The following is a 16,391-nucleotide window of genomic DNA, read 5'->3' as shown; positions in this document are numbered from 1 at the left end:
CTAGCCTTGCCCACTCTTCTCCATCATCAGCCCCCTCGGAGTCCCCCCACCCTTATTTCCTGACAGGCCAGGTGGGTGCCAGGTTAATGTCTAGTTAGATGACCTCATCAGTGGGCCCCTCCATGGTGCCTACCAGGGCATCTGGCCCCCAGTAGGGCCTCGGTCAACATGGGAGGGTGGAAAGGGACAGTTCAATACCACCTCTGAGGACATACCTGGGGAGATATGAAGAAGGAAAGAGGAGGATTATCAATAAATAGGACACGGGGCATAAGAATTTGGCATCTGCAGCTTTAAGGGAGAAGTTGCATCTCTAAAAGGTCAGAGGTGGCTCTCGCTCACTCAGATTTATGACTCGAACTAAGCGCTCACTAATGAGGTCCTTTGTGGGGGACATGGAGATATACCCTAGGGTGGCCCCCATGAGTCACATCTTAGTCTAATCCCCTCCCCTTAGGGGTGGGCAAAATCTGTGACTTCACCCAATAGAATATGGCAAAGTCAAAGGGGTTTTGCAGATGTAATTAAGGTCCTTCATCAGTTGACCTTGGATGAATCAAAAGGTAGATTATCCTGGGTGGGCCAGACCTTCCTTGGAGGGAGAGATCTGAGGAAGTCAGAGACTCTTTTGCTGACCTTGAAGGAGTCAGCTCCAGGAATCCACGGCAATGAATTCTGCCAACGATCTGAGGGAGCTCGGAAGCAGATCCTTCCAAGGTCAGGGCTCTAAGGCAGAACACGGTCTAGCCAACACCTTGATTTCAGCCTTGTGGGACCTTGCGAGGTCCTCAAGACAGCACCAAGTTGAGCCATGCCAGGACTCCTGACCCACAGGACACGTGAGGTGATAAACAGGTGGTGTTTTAAGATGCTACGTTTGTGGCAATTTGTTACTTAGCAATAGAAAACTAATACAGGAGATCCAGCAGCTTCTGGTTCTATGTGCCACTGGAGAATGTTGCTGGTCTCTCTGCTTATATCCTGATTGCCCTGACACTTCCAGGGTAGCCTTTGGAGAAACAAACATGTTTGCTCAAGGGGTGTCTGTGTCTAGTTTCTCCATCGGTCAATCCTTCTGCTGACATGTGTTAACAGAGTGGCTATGCATAGGGGCACAGCCCTAACCTCCCCTCCCACCCATCCTCCCAGGGATGTCCAGATGGAGCTGAGACTCCTGAAGCTGCCACCTCTTGTGGGGCACTCCTGCACCTTCTGGGGCACAGCACAGGAATTCACTGGGCGTGTCGTGGCCAACTCTTCATCCTCAAGCCTCTGTTTGGGGGCTTCCATGAGCTCTAGCCTGCCAATCCATGTCCCCCCCCCAAACCCTGACCATCTTGATCATGGTCATGGGGTCAGGCCCGCGAATTGTATGTCATGCAGCTGGCCGCCTGACTCTGGCGCTGTCTCCCTCTGGGACACGGTGCTGCCCTGGACCTCAGCTCCCGACAGGGCCTGCTGGCAGCCCAGGGCAGTGCGGTCCTTGGCGACTCCTCTGCTCTGAGGTGATGGGAAACCCAGGAGCTTTCAAAAGGGGCCTTTTATTATCAGCTTTGTCTTATTTGGGTTTTGAAACTTAAGTCATTTCTCAGGCTGCTGTGGTTCTTGCCCCAGCCAGAGTCTTCAGAGTTGAAGTCCTTGAACAAGCAGATTACCTATGTGAAAGCAGAGAAAGAAGAGAGACAAAGATTTTATCAGGTGCTAACCCGATACAAGGAAAGGTGGGGGCAACGGAAGATGCAGAGTTACTGTGGGGGTTGGCCCGGGCATCATGGGATACAGCTCAGCCTAGGGGAGCCTCAGAGGCGGAGAAAAGGCTCCTGGTGCATGAAGCCCTCGCGTACGGAAAAGAGCCCTAGAAAAAGAATGATGTTTTGCAGCTCCTAAGTGGTATACAATCTGTATCAGTGATGTTGGAGATTACCAAGGCATTGTAGGAAAAACTGCAAATGCCGACATTATCAAGGAGCATTGAGAAAGCAACTGAACTGAGCCCTAAAGATCCTGCCCCAGGTGACCTTATGGGTATCTGGCATTATACATTTGCTGAAACACCTTGGCATCAAAGAAGGATTGCTAAAATGCTGTTTGCAACTCCTCCTGGTCCCACCCATGAGGAGGCCTTAAGCTGCTTTCACAGGCAGAACAAGTGTCCAAACTTCTACAGCAAAAACTTACTTCATTTAGGGAAGACATTTGAAGCTACACAACAAAAAACTTGCTGTTTTCTGGCTAATGAAAGCCAAGGACCATCCAGCGCACACAGATGAGGATAAACAGATACAGAGGCTGCTTAGTTGCTTACAGGTTTCAGTAACAAGAATTGAGAATTTTTCAGAGAAGAAAGTACATGAAATATCTAATGAACTTGCCTTTTCATCAAATTATAAAGATAACACGTTAACCACAAAAAAAGAAAGAAAGAAGGTTAAGCACCTAGGATGCCAACAGTCAGAGAGACCCTTGGAAAAGCCTTTTTGCCCTGCCCCCTTCCTCTGGGCAATGACCACAGCCTCACTGTTCCCACGGGGAAAAGGCAACACGAGGAAAAGAAATAGCTAGAGAAAAACACTGATTCATATGTTTAAGGTAGTAGTTCAAACATCTGTTTACTCTGTCTGGGAACATGTAAAGTTATATGGGAGAAAAAATTTGCTAGTTTTTACTGGCTCTAGAAGTCTAGTGTGGAAGCTTAAACCTCTGTAAAAAAAAAATAATTTGTAATATTATCCAAAAGGTGGAAGCAACCCAAGTGTCCATCAATGGATGAATGGATAAACGCAATGTGGTATTACATACAATGGAATATTACTCAGCTTTAAAAAGGAAGGAAATTCTGACACACGCCATGACATGGACGAACCCTGAAGACAACATGCTCAGCGTAATAATGAAATAAGTCACTCACAAAAGGACAAATGCTGTATGATTCCACTCATATGAGGTTCTTACAGTAGTCAAATTCATAGGGAAGGAAGGGAGAATGGTGGTTGCCAGGGGCTGGGGAACGGAGAATGGGGAGTTGTTTAACGGGTACAGAGTTCTGGAGGCTGTTAGCCAACAATGTGACTGTACTTAACACCATCCAACTGGACACTGAAAAATGGTTAAGATGGTAAATTTTATGTTATATATATTTTGCCAAAATAAATATTATATATATATACCAAAAAAAGAAAGAAAGAAAGAGGGAGGGAGAAAGAAAACAAGGAAGGAAGGAAGGAATGAAGGGAGGGAGGTTGGGAGGCAGGAAGGGCCACAGGGATTTTCAACCAAGGACTCAGAAGCCATGCAAAAGCGCTGTGTCTGTCCTCCTTGGTTGCACCTCTTGCTTCATGACAGCCATCTGTGTAGCTGAGCAGTGAGGTTCTGCAGCCACATGTCACTGTCTGTGCTGGGGTGGGGCCCATACCTGCTGGTGCAAGACTCTCTCTCAGGACCTGGGAAGGCCCATTGCCCAGATGGATAATATCCTACACAGTGGTGGTCAGGCAGCTCCCCAACGCCCAGCCTTCACTGGGTTTTGGTCTGTCCAGGCTCTCAGCCAGGCCTGGAGATAAGGAGCTAGGGATGAAGCCAGGCGAGGGTAGGGAGGCCGGGGCAGCACTGGGGTACGGAAGGCACCATAATTAGGACCCTTTCTCTTTGGAGGATCAAAGCCTGCAGGGGCTCTGATGCAGCCAGGCTGGAGAGGCTCCAGTATGGGGACAGTCCCTTCCCTGCCCCAGCCTGCCTGGGGACAGCACCTGAGGCCCAGTATGAGAGGTGAGGACCTCAAGGATGATGCCAGCTCCCAGGTGTCTGTGTCCTCAGACCAGCCAGGCCACACTCAGGCCAACTCAGGGAGGGAAGGGGCCAGGGGCAGGGACAGGGCTGATGGCTTCAGAATCACCAGGATGCAGAGATGGCCAGACTTAAGGACCCTCATAGATTTTCTGAGGCTCAGAGGGTGAGAATGTTGCCCAAGGCTACCCTCCCCCAGTGGCAGAGCCAAATGAGAACCCCAGGCCCTCCCCCAGTCAGGATGCAACCCTCCCCCACTGCCGCCTCTGCACCTGGGGCTGAGCGCAGCCCTGATGCAGACCTGGCCCCTGGGCGGGGGCCCAGGGGAGTGAGGAAGTAAACCGGGGTCCATACAGACCCCCTTCCCCACCCTCTGTCTTCCTGCTGGTCATCCTCCTCAGGACAGCACGCTCAGCCAGGACCGTGGTCAGGCCACCAGGCCTCACACACGACATGGAGGCCCTGCTTCAGCATCACCAGGAGGGATGATGGCTGTCCAGATAGCTGTCCAGGGAGGCAGGCAGTGGGGTTTTATAGGCAGTATTTTCAGAGAAAGCTCCCAGAGTGCTGTAGATGGAGCAGAGGAGGGGGCTCCCTTCTCCACCTCAAATCTAGTGAGAAGAGATTTCACAGGGCCACTCGGATAGCTCCACCCTGCAATGAAAGTCAGGCTTGACATGGCAATCGATGCTAGAACCTGCCATGAGTACAGCACCAAGGACTGGCTGGTGTTCTGGCCAAAGGCCCCAGGATAGAGCCACAGGGGAAATGAGAATACCGGTCCTCAGGGCGGGGGCTGCCCACTCAACCTGGGCTTACAGGTGGCCAGTCTTGATGAGATCACCCAGTTGGGGTCCCAGCCCACAGCTCGTTGCTTTGGAAAAATTAAGACACCAAAGCACCTCTCCCTCCCTTCCTCCTCCCCCTTCCCCCCTCCTCCTCTCTCCTCTCCCCAACTTTGTCTCAATCATGCTGAGTCAAGTCACCTCAGCTTTCTCTGTAGTCGTCTGCTTCTCCTCTCTCTCCTCTCGGTCTTTTTAAACACCCCAATTTGATTCTGCTCCTCCCGGGTTGAAAACCCTCCAGGACTGCCTTTACCAACAGGCCAAAGTCCGACTCTTTGCCTTGACCGTCCACACTCCCCCACCCCCACCTCCCCCACTCGAACCCCCTGCTCCGCACAACACGCCACAGAAACACCCAGGAGCAACCCCTCCCTCTTCCCTAAACCCTCCCTTGCTCTGCTCAGGTTGTTCCTCCCCCCAGAACGCCCTTTCACCTGACCGCGGCACCATCCACTCTGGATGTGGGGCCAGTATTAGACGCTGGAATGCAAAGGCCGGCCCCCAGCTCCCTGCCCAGCACAGGGTGGGGGCTCAGCTTCCTGGGACTGCCTCCCTAACCTTCCAGCCCCCCACAGAAGCTCAGCTGCTCCCACCTGGGCTCCCATAACAGTTCCCCATCCACACAGTGGCTGGTCGTTTGGGGGTCTCTCTGCCTGAGCTTCATGAAGCCTGGAACAAGGCCTTTGGGCCTTTGTTTTCTGGGCCTCCCTGGCACAGTGCATGGCACACGGCAGGCCTCAGGCAATGTTTGCTGAACAAGCAAATGAACAAATGATGCCAGAGTGCAAATCAGCACATTCAGTGACTCAAACAGAGGGCTATGGGAGATGGCAGTGACCTGGAGACCGCAGCCTCTGACTTCAGCCAAGAGAGATAGGCAAGGCTTGGGTGGGCACTGAAGATGTGGAGGGTAAGCCAGGGAACAATGAGAAGGAAAGTCCCCTCGGGGTGACAGCCCCCTGTGATGCAACCTCTGACTCTGAGGCCACTCTTGGTGGCCTGTGGGAGGAGGCCCTGCCCAGCCAGGATCTTCTGTACAATTTACTGTAAGGAGGCTGCACAGCCCACTGGTTAAGCGTGGCGGCCTTGGGGTGGGCCAGGCCTGAGGACGAGTCCCAGCCCCACCCCCCTTACTCAGTGTAGGACCCTAAGCCAGCTAACCTCATTCCACCCTCACTAAATGCAGTAATGATAGTACCTGCCCCCTGTGGTTATGAGGACTAAAGGGGATCAGTATAAACAGCACCTGGCATGTAACACTCAATAAGTATCAGCTATGACGATCATCATCATTATCATCCACCCTGAGCCACCAAAGAGAAAGCTGCCAGCCATGCTCCAGACACTTGCTTGCAGGCTTGCTCACTGGCTCCCTCACCTGGGAGCTTTAGGGATTGCAGTGGGCCTCAGAAAAAGCCCCGCTCCTTAGAAGGTTGTGCATCCCCCAACCCTGCTCTCTTGCCCTGGGCCACAGTGGGGCTACTTACTGTGCAAACACATGGATTGAGAGCCTTCTGCATATCAGGCACTTATCGCATAGACTATTCTCAAACTAAACCGGATAGGGCTTATTATTCCCATTTCACAGACAAGCAAACTATGGCTCAAAGAGAAGAAGCAATTTACCCCAAACCACACAGCTAGCTAGTTCGTGTTGGAGCCAGGCTAAAACTGCACTCCTCTGCTGTTCCTGCTGACTCCCATGGGGAATCATGTCCCCAGTGACTGCCTGTGACAGGAGCCAGCCAGTGTCACACAGCAGTCAGCAGTGCAGTTCTCTCCCACACGGCACAGGGTGAGGAGGCATCCTGAGACGTGCAGAGATGCCCTCGGGAGATCCAAAGAGCTCGGGCCCCAAGTGCAGCCAATAAACCAGAATAAACCACTAGTCAGAAAAATCAAATGTCTGATTTTATTAAAATATCTTCAAAGCTGATGAAACAGGAAACTGAAAAACTGAGATCTGATTCTATTGCTCTCACGCCTAAGTTCAGAGAGCCAGGTAAAGTGTTGCTTAAGCTCACCTACCAGTTGACTTGGTGTAATGAAGACACACATACACATACACACACAAACACCCCACCCCAGACCCTATCCAATCAGAGAGTCTCTCCCGGGAACATGCATCCTTTCCTTGCATTCTTCCCATGCCTTATCAGGGGAGAATGGTTGAAGTTTACCAGAAAAAAGGACCCAGGCTCTTGGGTTCTGAGAGGAGGATACGGGATGCTGCCTGTCTTGATAACCCTGACCCTCTCCTCCCTGCACCTCCAGATTACCCCCGCCCCTTTCTCTAAGGGCCAAGGAGGCCAAGCCTAGGAACCAGGACCAGTAAGTTCTGCTCTGAGCTGGACACCGATTCCCTGTGGTCATAAGGCAAGTCGCTTGCCCTGCCTGGGCCAGCCGTCCCATTTACTGAAGAAGGCAACAGACTCTATGTCCTCCAGCTTGCCTCATGTGGCTGTCCTGAGAGGTGAGTGACAGACGGGATGTGAGGAGCTTGTAAGCTTTAAAATGCTGTATCCCTAAGAAGGATGTCACACTGATACAGAGCATGGTCTGGCAAAGCAGGAGACAAATGAAACACTGGAATAAAAAATACTTGCCAAGACTTCCAGTTTCCAGTCCAGCTTGTAAGAAGCTTGGAAGTCACCACTGCATGCTGATAACAAGTAAAAAGCTGAAAAATCAACTGCTCTTCTTAGATCCATAAGAGGAGTGGTGAAGTCACAGCACCAACCGCTGCCCCAGATTTGCAGAGACCGACCGGCAAATATAGAGCACCACAGCCCACTGGAGCAGAAACCCACAGGGAGAAACCTCCTTGGGAGTGAGTGCGGGCAGGGAAACAGAACTGCGACTGACGCATCGCTGCAGGTCCAGCCGACAAGTCCGAGAGTTAAGAACTCCGGAGGGGCAGTCCTAGGGGGCCTCCACACTTGGTGAATTTTACCTCCAGGACCTCTACCAGGTCTTCACAGTAAACACTGGAGAAAATGTCCCTCATGCTGCCAGCAGGAAAAGAGAGAAAGTAGCCATTTTCAAATGCTCCAGAACGTTCTGTTCTTATCAAGGAGCTGACCTCAGGAAGAGATATTTAACCAGAGCCTAACCTGCTGGGGTTTTATCAGAGCCTAACTGGGAAGAGAAATACCCACTCCAGTCAGCTGTGGCCTTCCACGTGGGAAAAGAGAAATGCCCAAGTTCAGCCCATTCTAGGCATCCTGTCCCCCTAAGAGGGGAGAAGGGGGACTGAGAAACACTTGTGGAGTTCACAGCCCAGGGGCACAGGCACACTAAAAGACTGAGGCCTCTCATAGGACTATAGAACACTTCACTTAACCCCACAACTCAACACCACATTATAAAGGCCTATTTACAGCAGTTCCTTTTACCCAGCACATCATGTCCAGCTATCAAGAGAAAATTAAAGAGAAAAAAAAATTTTAAGAGATGCAGCAAGCATCAGAACCAGACTCAGACATGGCAGGGATGCTGGAATTATCAGATCAGGAATTTAAAACAACTATGATTAATATGCTAAGGGCTCTAAAGGATAAAGTAGAGAGCATGCAATAACAAATGGACAATGTAAGCAGAGAGGTAAAAATTCTACGAGAGAATCAAAAGAAAATGCTAGAGATCAAATACACTGTAACAAATGAAGAATGTCTTTGATGGGCTCATTAGTAGACTGGACACACCCGAGGAAAGAATCTCATAGCCTCAGGATACGACAATAGAAACTTCCAAAACAAAAAAGCAAACAGAAAAAAGACTGAAAAAATGGAACAGAATATACAAAAACTATGGGACAACAACGAAAGGTATAATATACACATAGTGGAAATACCAGAAGAGAAGAAAGAAAGAAAAGAACAGAAGAACTACTTGAAACAATAATGACTGAGAATTTCCCCCAAATTAATGTCAGACACCAAACCACAGATCCAGAAAGCTCAGACAACACCAAGCAGGAAAATGCCAAAAAAACTATACCTAGGCATATCATATTCAAACTACAGAAAATCAAAGATAAAGAAAAAACCTTGAAAGAAGCCAAAAGATAAAAATACCCTATCTACAGAGGAGCAAAGATAAGAATTACATCTGACTTCTCAGAAAATCATGCAAGCAAGAAGAGAGTGGTGTGAAATAGCTAATGTGTTGAGAGAAAAAAAACACCAACCTAGAATTCTATATCCAGTGAAAGTATCCTTCAAAAGTGAAGGAGAAATAAAGGCTTTCTCAAACAAACAAAAATTGACAGAATTTGTTCCCAGTAGACCTGCCTTGCAAGAAGTGTTATGAGAAGGAAATGACATAGGTCAGAAATTTGGATCCACAGAGAAAGAAAGAGCACTGAAGAAGGAATAAGTAAAGGTAAAATAAAAACTTTTATTTTTCTCATTCTTAATTGATCTAACAGATCACAGTTACTCGATTATGTACATATGCTTATGTTTAAGTGAAGTAAATGACAGCAACGATATAAGAGATTGGAGGAAGGAATTAGGAGTATTTTGTTATTATAAGGTACTCACACTATCTGTGAAGTGGTATAACGTTATTTGAAAGTGGACTTAGATTAGTTGTAAACTCTAGGGTAACCACTAAAAAAAGTAAAAAAAGAAGTATACCTGATATGCTGAGACAGGAGAGAAAAAGGAATCATATAAAATGCTCAATTAAAACCACAAAAGGCAGAAAAAAAGTGGAAGATGAAAATAAGAACAAAGAACAAGGGCAACAAATAGAAAACAGTAACAAATATGGTAGATATTAATCCAACTATATCAATAATCACTTTGAATGTCAATGGTCTAAATGCACCAATTAAAAGACAGAGATTGTCAGACTGGATCAAAAAACAAGATGCAACTACAGTCATGTGTCACTTAACGACAGGGACACCTTCCGAGAAATGCATTGCTAGGCAATTTCGTCATCGTGCGAACATCATACAGTGCACTTACACAAACCTAGATGGTATACCTTACTACACATCTAGGCTATATGATACTAATCTTATGGCACCACCATCTTATTTGTGGTCCATCATTGATCAGAATGGTTACATGGTGCATGACTGTATTTATTATCTACAAGAAACCCACTTTAAATATAAAGATGCATATACATTGAAAGTAAATGGATGGAGAAAGATATACAACACTAATCAAAAGAAAGCAAGATTAGCTATATTAATTTCAGACAGTACAGAATTCAGAGCAAGGAAAGTTATCAGAGATAAAGAGAGACATTACATAATGATAAAGGGGTCAATCGTCCAAGAAGACATAACAATCCTCAGTATGTATGCACCTAACAACAGTATGTGAAAATACACAGGCCAAAAAACTGAAAGAACTGCAAAGAGAAATAGACGAACCCACTACTACAGTTGGTGACTTCAACACCCCTCTGTGAGAAATGAACAGACCCAACAGGCAGGAAATCAATACGGTCACAACTGAATTCAGCACCACCATCAATCAACTGGATACAATTGACATCTACAGACTACTTAATCCAACAACAGCAGAATACACATTCTCCTCAAGCTCATATGGAACATTCACCAAGACAGACCACATTCTGGGTCATAAAATACACCTTAAGAAATTTACAAGAATGGAGATCATACAATACCTGCTCTCAGACCACAGTGGAGTTAAACTAGAAATCAACAACAGAAAGACAGCTGGAAAATCCCAAAATAAGTGAAGATTAAACAACATACTTCTAAATAACACATAGGTCAAAGAAGAAATCTCAAGAGAAATTTAAAAATATTTTGAACTAAATGAAAATGAAAACAAAACAACAAAATTAGTGGGATATAGTAAAAACAGTGCTTAGTGGGAAATTTAAAGCACTGAATGCATATATTAGAAAAGAGGAAAGATCTAAAATCATCTAAGTCTCCACTTTAGGAAACTAAAAAAAGAAGAGCAAATTAAATTCAAAGTAAACAGAAGAAAAAAATAATTAGAGCAGAAATCAATTATGTTGAAATCAACAAAACCAAAGCTGGTTCTTTCAAATAAATCAATAAAATAAATAAACCTCTAGCCAGGCTAGAAAAAAAAGAGAGATGATACAAATTACTAATATCAGAAATGAAAAAGGGGACATCACTACAGATCCCATGGACATTAAAAGGATAATCCAGGAATACTATGAACAACTCTATGCTCACAAATTCGATAACTTAGATGAAACGGACCAATTCCTTGAAAGACACCATCTGCCAAAACTCACACAAAAAGAAATAGACAATCTGAATAGTCCTATATGTATTACAGAAATTGAATCAATTAGTTTCCCATTTCAGGAAAGAATAGGCTTCTTTGTGTCGGTGATAATGGACTGTTATCCAAAATACACAAAGAATTCTTAAAACTCAACAATAAGAAAACAACCAACCAGACTAAAAAATGGGCCAAAGACCTTAACAGACACCTCACCAAAGAAGAACTCTAGATGGCAAATAAGCATATGAAAAGATGTTCCACATCATATGCCATTAGGGAAGTACAAATTAAAACAACAATGAGCACTACCACACACCCCTTAGAATGGCCAAATCTCAGAACACTGACAACACCAAACGTTGTCAAGGCTGTGGAGCAACAGGAACTCTTTATTCATCGCTGGTGGGAATGCAAAATGGTACAGCCAGTTTGGAAGACAGTTTGGTGGTTTCTTACAAAACTAAACATACTCTTACCATACGATCCAGCAATCGCACTTCTTGGTATTTACCCAAAAGAGCCAAAAACTTATATCCATACAAAAACCTGCACACAGATGTTTACAGCAGCTTTATTCATAATTGCCAACACTTGGAAGCAACCAAGATGTCCTTCAGTACATGAATGGATAAACTGTGGTACATCCAGACAATGGAATATTACTACTCGGTGCTAAAAAGAAATCAGCTATGGAGCCATGAGAAGACACGGAGGAAACTTAAAGGCATACTACTAAGTGAAAGAAGCCAATCTGAAAAGGCTACATACTAAATGATTCCAACGATATGACATCTGGAAAAGGCAAAACTACGCAGACAGTAAAAAGGTCAGTGTTTGGCAGGGTTCTGGGGGGTGGGAAGGATGAATATGCAGAGCACAGAGGATTTTTAGAGCAGTGAAACTACTCTGTACGGTACTACAATGTCATTATACATTTGTCCAAACCCATACAACGTACGACACCACGACTGAACCTTCACGTCAACTATGGTCTTTGGGTGATAAGATGTGTCAATGTAGGTTCACCAATGGTAACAAATGTCCCACTCTGCTGGGGGATGTTGCTAATGGGGGAGGCTGTGCATACTGGTATGCAGACAGGGGGCATATGGGAAATCTCTGTACCTTCCTCTCAATTTTGCTGTGAGCCTAAAACTGCTCTAAAATATAAAGTCTATTAAAATATAAACAAACAAATACTTGTAACATATATGTAAAAGGAGCATATGTTATTAATGTACAAAGAGCTCTAACAAATCAATAGAAACAAGAATCCATTGAAAATGGAAAATAGATATGAACAGGCAGATCATAAAAAGATTCGAATGGTCAGTAAATATATTAGATAATAATAATAGCTAACATTTACTTAGCCCTTATTTTGAGCTAGGAACTGTGCTAGCACTTTACATGTGTGGTGCCATTAAATCCTGAAATCCAACTAATAAGGCATTTTCAAATCCCCATTTTACAGATGAAGAAACTGAGGTCCAGGAAGGTTCAGCAACTTGTTCAGTGTCACACAGCTCGAGAGTACCAAACAGGAGTCCTCACTCAGGCCATCCGGCTGAACACAACCTTACTCATAGTGAGGGAACCGCAAATCAAAGTAATCACTAAGATATCATTCTTTCACTTATCAAATTAGCCAAAATATTAAAGTCTGATAACACTCAAATGTTCGCATGAGTGTGAGAAAGTGAGCATTTTCATGTATTATTGGTGCAATCTTTTTGGAGAGCAATTTGCCAATATCAATAGACATTTGGTACATATCATCTGATGAAAACTTATCCTACAGATATTCTCACATATGTACACAAAACCCTACATACAAGGATATTTATTTTTACATGGTTTTTATAATAGCAAAAAATATGGGAAATAACATAAAGCCCAGCAGATTAGGACTGGCTTAATATAAAAAAAGCACTTGTATTCTATGCAATACAATGTACCCACAAGAAAGAAGGAGGTAGAATCCATATATGGCAATATTATCTACAAGGTACACTAATTTTAAAAAATAAGTGCAGAATAGTATCTAAGTTGATCTCATTTCCATAAAATATTTAGAGGTCTGAGCTTGTGGTTCCAGAGGAACTTTCCTGGAGGACCCAGGGAAATCACAGTGGTAACCTGCAGGGACTGCAAAGTGGGGAGAGAGGCAGCCCTTCCCCGTACACGGTGCACTATTGAAATTCTTATCACGAACGTGTTCAATGTTTAAAAACAAAAAGCTAAATCTGCACTGTTTGAAATCCTTATCATAAATACATATTCCTTTCATTTTTAAAAAGACAAACAAAAAGCCAGGACTAGAGTCACACAGACTGCAGCCTGAATTCCAGCTCCTTCATTTCCTGGTTGTAAAACAGGGCAAGTTATTTGACCTCTCAGAACCTCAGCTGTCATTGTGAGTGGGGCTAATTGTGAGAAGTAAAGATGATAACGTATGCAAAACACCATCACTGCTCCTGCCATTCGTTTAGTGTCAGAATGTGGCAGGCAATATTATCATTGCCTTCATTCACTGGCAGGCTATGAAAAACTGATGTTTTCAATCAGTTAATTGTGTGTACCAATAACCTCTTCTGGTAGACTTCTGGTTTCTTCCTTATTATGAGAATGTGATGTCTGGAGCTACAGCAGCCATCTTATGACCATGAGGACAGCCCTCACTAATAATCTGAACATGGCAGAACAGAATTATGGAAAGAATCTGAACCTTTGATGTCTTCATTGAGCCACTGAGCCTACTCTAGAACAGTGACCTCTTAAATTCTTAAGTGACCTCTTAAATTAAACATCCTAATTGAGATAATTTTTGGTTCATAATTCAGTTACTTGCAGACGAAAATGTCCTAAGGGAGATACCACCTCCTGAGAGGCCTTGTGGGCATGGAATGAGAAATGAGTGCCTGTCCTGGACACAGCCACTCCCTATCCCCCCACTGAAGAAAAGCCCACCCCTGTGCTCGTTCTACCCTCTCTTTCAGGGCCCTGCACACCCCTCGGCCGCACTGCAGTCGTGAGGCTGTCCCCAGTCCTCCTGCCTGACCTGCTGGAAGGAATCGGCTCTCCCTCCAACCTCTCTCTTGGCTGCCATCAGCCATGGCACACCCAGCTGGCCTTGGGCACCAGCTGGAGCCGGTGGAGACAAAGAATGACGGGAAAGACCCTCAGAATCAGGCCCCACCGCGTGAACTTTAGGCCAGCCCCTCTCTGACAATCAACTCGAGCGCAGACCCCCCACCCCTACCCCTCAGCCCACAGCCCTCCTTCTCCCTCCCTGTGGTCTCTTCTGCCAGACAGGGTCAGTCCTGTGACGGGAGACACCATCTTGGTTGTCCACGGACCTGTTCTCCTCAGGACCCAGGAAAAGGACCCTCTTGCGGTGGGACCACGGGGCACGTTAGAGGCTCTAGGGAAATTCAAAGACAAAGGCAAGCCGAAGAAGGGTTGCAGACACGCCCGGGTTTAGGGCTGAATGACGGAGGCCCGCCATCCAGGCCCCAGGGGGTGTATAACTCACATTTGGAGTCAAAGGTCTAAGTAAAATGAGGCCGTCCTCCCCCACCAAAAGCGGAAGGTGACCCCCCAGCCAAGCCCCTCCCCCCACCCCACGCTGGACTCCACCCCTCCACCTTCTCCATCTCCATCCTCCGCTCCGGAATCTTCCGGCCCGCAGTCCCGGCTGGCCTGGCGCATCCAGAGGGGCGCGGGGAGGCGCAGGGAGCGGAGCCGACGCCGACGGCCACGCCCCCACCGGCCCGCGGCGCGCGGCGCCTCCTCCCTCCACCCTCCGCCCGGCGGGCGGGGCGGGAGGTCCCTCGAGGCCGCTGCGGGCGGGGCGGGGCGGGGCTCCCAGCCTCTGGAGGGCGGCTCCGCGGCCACCAGGGGGCGCCCGTGCTCCCCCCGCGGCCTGCGCCGCCCGGGTCCCTGCCCTAGAGGAGGAGGCGGCCAGGCAGGGACTGGGTGCAAAATCTAAGGGGACAGCAAAAGACTCGGTAATCAAGATAAATAATATTTTAATGCAATATTTTTAAGTCAAAGTTAATGCAAAAAAATGATAAAATATCGAAAATTCAAATAAAGACAAGGTCCGACTTCCTGCCGGCTGTCAGGGCTTGGAATCTTCTCAGGAAGCCCTCTCCCCTCTTCCTGAATTCCCCCAACTCTGAAGGGAAAGAAAATCAAACCGGAGAGTCCGCCTCGAGATGCAGTCTGGGCTCAGGAAAGCCACGAAGATTGGGTACACAACACGCCCTTAGCCGCCATCTTCCCAGACCTTTGACAGCTGAAATGAGAAGTGAACAGAGGGAAGGTGAAGCGGAGGCTAAAGGTGAGGGGCCGGGGGGCCGTGGGGTGAGGTGACAATTCCACTCCTCCCCACCTGGGCTCTAGGAACCTAAGTTTAACTCCTTGGTGAACCCATGGAAAATTCCAACCCCAGCCAAGGCTTCCTGCGTGGGCCCTGCTCAAGCCTTCTCAGTGGGCACCTTCTTAGACGTCCGCTTGATGCCAAAGACAGAAGTCTCCTCTCCCTGTCCCCACCGCTGGCTCCCAGACACAAGCTCAGTCCCACACAGGAGCAGGGCACAGAGATGGGAGAGCACCGGTATGTGGCACTGAGGCCCCGCCCATGCCCCCACCTCACTACAAGCCAAGCAAGAAGACACTGAGAACGAGAAGGAGGAGATGGCCTGCAAAAGCCAGCAGATGGGCACCGCCCACCCAGCCCGCCCCTCAGGTCACCTAGCCAGCCAGGCCCCAACAAAGGCCACCAAAGCTGAGGATGGATGCGGTGCCCTTCCAGCCTGGCCAAAGCCTCACCACTCACCGGACAGAACCACTGACAACCGATTTCTCTCTTTGGGCGAAGTGATGGAAACCTGACAAAGCAACCCCAGGTTGCCCAGGGAGGAGGCCTTCTCTAGGAAGATGCTCAGAAGCTATTTGGCAAGGTCAAATGTTTTAGTTGTTGTCCAAAGAAAGAAAGGACAGGTGGGGAGGAAGGGCCTAGAGTCATGAAAATCAGGACTGCAGAGACCCAGACCCAGCGATGGCAGGGGAGAAATGACCCAGACACCAGAAGAGAGACTGCTGTTTGGAGCAGGAGGGACAAGGCCAGGCAGACCGTTGGTATGAGGGGGAAAGGAAGCAGGGGCAAGGATGGTGGGATGGTGGGGAGACACAAAGTTTCTGGGGGACAAAGAGGACATGTGACAGAAAAGGAGACGAAGAGGGAAACGGATTAAAGAGAAATGGCGGCGGGGGGAGAGCACCAAGGGCAGTGCGTGCAGGACCGCCAGAGCCTCCCTACTCATCCCTGGACCCCCAGAGAGGCGCTGCACCCCCGGGCCACATTCATGGGATGCTGGGGAAGCACCCTATGTCTTTTCTCAGGAAAGGTTCACAAATGGAAAGCTCTGGGCCAGGACAGACTGGTAAGCACATGGCTAAAAGCCACACACCTTAGATGGAACACACTCACCTGCCCCGA

At 47.4% G+C, this 16,391-nt stretch overlaps 1 pseudogene; it reads left to right on the top strand.

The window, feature by feature from the left end:
• Positions 1 to 1,493: 1,493 nt before the first annotated feature.
• LOC101389216 (regulator of microtubule dynamics protein 1 pseudogene) lies at positions 1,494 to 2,327 on the top strand (annotated as a pseudogene).
• Positions 2,328 to 16,391: the final 14,064 nt, after the last annotated feature.

The sequence above is a fragment of the Ceratotherium simum genome, chromosome 6 (assembly GCF_057802395.1).
Source record: "Ceratotherium simum simum isolate JZ-2026a chromosome 6, ASM5780239v1, whole genome shotgun sequence".
Lineage (NCBI taxonomy): Eukaryota > Metazoa > Chordata > Mammalia > Perissodactyla > Rhinocerotidae > Ceratotherium > Ceratotherium simum.
The sequence above is the reverse complement of the archived record's forward strand: the minus strand, read 5'-3'. Positions and strand labels throughout refer to the sequence as shown.